Source organism: Manis pentadactyla, chromosome 6 (genome assembly GCF_030020395.1).
Source record: "Manis pentadactyla isolate mManPen7 chromosome 6, mManPen7.hap1, whole genome shotgun sequence".
NCBI classification, from domain to species: domain Eukaryota; kingdom Metazoa; phylum Chordata; class Mammalia; order Pholidota; family Manidae; genus Manis; species Manis pentadactyla.
Genome location: NC_080024.1, coordinates 43,671,081 through 43,675,663, shown reverse-complemented (window position 1 = coordinate 43,675,663; position 4,583 = coordinate 43,671,081). Strand labels below are relative to the sequence as shown.

Here is a 4,583-nt window from a genome sequence, read left to right as displayed (position 1 = left end):
GCTTTCACTGGGATCCAGGATTTCACACTTGTTTGTGCTTTTGCTTAACATTATTTAGCCCCCAGCTCTTAATCATCCTTATAACAATACCTTTTTATTCCATGTTTGGATTGTATGGTCCATCTGTGTGCATACATGGTGGGGAGCTGTAGAGCATCACGATTTAATGGGAATTAAAGTAACACCTGTTTAGCATTTTCAAAATGTTGTCCTGGTTATACCTGTTTACTTGATAATCTTTGCCATTGGACTGAATGCTTTGTGAGGTCAAGGCAGTGTCAACATGGTAAATGGTCAATACATATTTATGAATGAATGAATAATCAAACTATAATTTTCCAATAAATCCCTCCAGTGAAATGTCTCACTTCCACTTAGACTGGATATACAATAGGCATATTTATACTCTTGTGAATATGGAAAATCTACCATCCTAGCATTACCTGACCCTGTCTCAGGTAAATCAGTCTTATATCTGTTTTGATGGTGAGAAGCAAAATGTGGTTGCCTTAGTTTAAATACATTAATATCCTGACATAAGAGAAAAGCTCAGACAGCAAATACATCACCATGTTCACAGACTAAGTGTGCAGGCTTCCAGTGAAAGGAACTTGAAAAGCCATTCCATTCTTTATTCTTATGTATGAAATATTGACTTTGACGGTTTGTAATCCAAAACACAGAAACCTCAAAGTTGGCAGAGAATGTTATCTGGAAGGCAATACCTGACCAATTGCTGAATGATTATCCCATTCCCAAGAAATAGCTTCCCTATTAGTTACTCTTGCTATGATTCTACCATAAGCTTGAAATTGAGGGGAGTTTCATAAACAGTCTAATTTTTTTTCTTAAGGCAACTTTGAAGCAATGTTTTTCAGAGTCAGTGGAAACAGAACTAATGAGACTTGAATTGTTTTTCGCTGACCAAAGCTACCCTCATTTTTGCTGAATCACCAACCACACTGTTTTGCTTTTTGCTGTGAGTGAAGTGTGTTTATATATCTTACCAAAATAGAAACAGTCACTGTAATCAGTTGCCTTGGAAAGGAAGGAAACACTGGCCCTTCCTTTAGAAGAGGATGCTCATTCATGGGAACAAGTACTGCACAGTAAGTCTTGACCAAAATACAAGGAGCATGGATTCATTTTTTATCAGTCTTCTACATCAGAGCAGGTTTCAACTATGCCAGAGAGTCAATATCTATTAAAGAGTAAAATGTGAACTTTTTCTCTAAGATTTACTGTGTTTATCACATCTAATTAATACATCTAGCTAATCAACACATGAAGATACACCATTTCACTCTTAAACCTTTTAAAAACGAATGAAATGATAATCATTTTAACCTCTAACTTCAAAATCTACATTACCTTTCAAATAGTTTTATTATTAATCAAGGCAACTGTCCAAGAATATACATTAATCTTATTCAACATCTTTAAATCCTAGGATTGTCCTGAGACCTGAGATCAGAATGTTCAAATCACAGATCCTGAAATTCTCAGATTAGCTCAAAGATCCTGGAACATACCTAACTAAGGTAAAATGTAATGAAATGAGGTGTGGGGAGTGGGAATGGTTTGGTGAAGCAGCAAGACAAGTCCCATGGGAACAAGATATAGAAAGGAGAACTTGATGGTAAGGAAGAAGAAAGTATGGCAGATCCCAGTCTTGAGTTAAGCCACAGACTATCTTAGGACACTGACTGAGAGAGCAACAGGTATGTCATCAGCATTCCTGAGTTGTTAGAGCAACTTGGCCAAGAAGGGCAAACCCCAGTCATGGGTTATGTTGTTTATTGCTTTGAGCAAAATGATCTTCTTTCTTCCCTGTTGCACATGCCTATCATGTGAACATCTAGTTATATAGCTTTCTTTTTAAGCTTCCTGAGGCAACTATCTGTATCTTATGATAATCTGCACCACCATGTAGCTGTGCCAGTGGAGCAATATGCAAAAGAGACTGTTTAACCAATGAATAAATGAATTTTTACAATATTTGAGGTTCAATGAAGCAAATCACAGAGAAAAGTATTTTTTCAACATAGTTCAATATGTGCTATTTACAGACAATATACAATATGTTATTTGGTTAATATTTCTAAATGCATAATTCACCAATAGAAAGTGAAAACAATGTCTTCTTATTTGGAGTATACTGATATTTAAATGGAACTAAACTCCACATTTTAAATTGCTGAGTTTGGGACTAGTTCTGCTTCTCATCTTTGCTGATCTTCATGTTTGTCACTGGCATAATCATTCTCTGTATTTATTCTACAGCATTAGTTCAGCTCTAAGCAAAAAGTGATACTTCCCCTCTTTGACATTTTCCATTCCAGCTTCCTCAATAACCACCCCATCATGCTCACTAAAGCTGGTTTTCACCTTCACTGTTCAACAAAACATTTACTAGTAATTAAAAAAATCCACTGGCCTTTATGATTTAGAACAAGAAACATTTTATTATTTAATCTCACAGAAACATTTTACCCATGAAAAAAACTTAAAGTTCAGAAACTTACGTAAATTGTCCACAGTCACATAGATGTCAAAGCTGCTCTCACTAAAACATAAATGCAGCTCAAAAGAGGGGTGAATGCAGGGAAAATAGATTTCATATTGGTAGTTGATGGCATATTGGTAATTGACACTGTGGAATGCATGACTACCTCAGGGAGAGAACATTTAGATTAAGGATGCCAAGTAAATACTGGATGAACAGAAACATTTAAGGGTCAGGATGAAGAGGCAGAAGAAATGAGAGAAACTGAGGAGGAGAAGTTAAAAAGGTAGGAAGAAAACTAAAAAAAATGATCAATAATGTTACAAAGAAGTCAAGGAAGGGGCGAACTGAACAGATTCTGGATTCGTCAGTTATAAAGTTACTAGTAATCCTAACCAGTGCCTTTTCTAAGGAGTTGTGGAGATAGAAGTCAATTTGCAAGGAGAGATCAGAAAGTTAGAGAGAACAAATATAGACAAATCTTGTATGAATTTTGGCGTCAAAAGAAAGAAGAGAGATAAAGCGGTAGTTTGAAGTGGAAGCAAAATCGAGGGAAGATTCTCTTAGTCTTTTGGGGCTTGTTTTTTTAAGATGGAGGAGGCAAAGTGTAGGATATGAACAAATTCCAAAAAATAGGGGGGATAGAATTCCTTCGGGAGTCAGGATTAGAGGAGAAAGTGGTGAGTGAAGCTACTCAGGCTGAAAGGGTAGGTAAGGAAAATAAATAAGATTATTTTTTTCCTATGACTTACAAGATAGTCATACACTTAGAATGAGAAGATGAGTAAGATAAAGAATTGCAACAAAAAAACAGAAAATACCTGGGACCATCTCAGTGGGAAAAAAGACAAGAAACTAAAAACAAAGAACTGCCTGGAAGCATTCATTAACTGTCCAGAGGGAGAGTGGGAATTACCGTAATTTCCTCAATTTTCCCAACAGAACTCAGGGTCCAAAAGTTCCCTGCCTGCCGTGGCTTTTCAAATCTAACACTCTTCCCAATAAGAGAACGTTGAAGATGGGAAGTCAATTTGGCCAGGTTGGGAGTGTGAAAATCAGTAAAAGGAAAGCTCAATGGCATGGCATGGGGAGGCCAGCAGGGAAGCTCTCCCACCCATTACTCTTCAAAATTCGCAGACCACAGAAGAGAGGGAAGCCATACTGTTTCAGCCACTTCACTCCCCTGCAGAAGTAGGCTTCCACCTTCCGCCTCCCCCCGGAGCCAATGAAAGCCTACAACATGTGAAGACTCGTTTACCCCAGTGGACGTTTTGCTTAGAATAAGGCTCCCAACTTGACTCCCTTCCTCAGTAAGAGTGGTCCTCTTCTTTGTTCTGGGACCATGCCTGTGGATTTGTCTGTAGCTTGCATGTCCCAAATTATGATTCTCTACAATTCCTGAATAAACCCATATTTTGGCTAGTAAAATAACTGTTTCATTTTTAAGGCTAACAGGAGGTTGCACTCTATGAAATCAGCTATACTCAAGATACAGCAGAGGTTTCCAACCCAGAAGCAGTGCTTAGTTGCCCAAGTAAATACAGGCTTAGTTGCCTGTATTTCTACCCTCTCACCATCCTCTACCACTCCTCCTTCCCAAAGGATGTACATCCTTCACTTTACTTTTCTTTCTCCTCACCTATTTTTTCCAAACTTTACCCAAGTAGTGCCAAACTGCAGCTGAAAAATGATGTGTCATCTTCAAATCCACATGATTGGAGAATATTTCATTTATGTTTCACATTGTCTCAGGTCAATGTGCCAGGTTATTAAGCCAGTCATAAGTCTCAGCAATCATTCCTAGAACTGCAAAGCTAAGAATTCTGTGGCGGGAATGCTGACAAAGTGGAAGCACTTTATGATTTGACTGAGTTACTAATCAGAACTTGCCATTTTGAGAATTTTCTTTCAGAATTAAAATTCCATATCCTAGTACTCTCATCTATCTATATATGGATTAAAAGTAATTTTAAATCAACTTGCATTTATGAATGAAATGGAAAATTGGGTTTTCAGGTACCTCCCACCCCCAAACACACAGTCAACTTTTAAGATGACAAATTTCTCATTAATTCAA

At 37.4% G+C, this 4,583-nt stretch overlaps 1 long non-coding RNA gene across 1 annotated transcript; it reads left to right on the top strand.

Moving 5' to 3' along the window:
* Window positions 1-1,023: 1,023 nt before the first annotated feature.
* Window positions 1,024-4,072, top strand: LOC118910524 (uncharacterized). The gene is made up of 3 exons (XR_005024020.2): window positions 1,024-1,109; window positions 1,451-1,541; window positions 3,449-4,072. It is a non-coding gene; the product is annotated as an uncharacterized LOC118910524 (long non-coding RNA).
* Window positions 4,073-4,583: the final 511 nt, after the last annotated feature.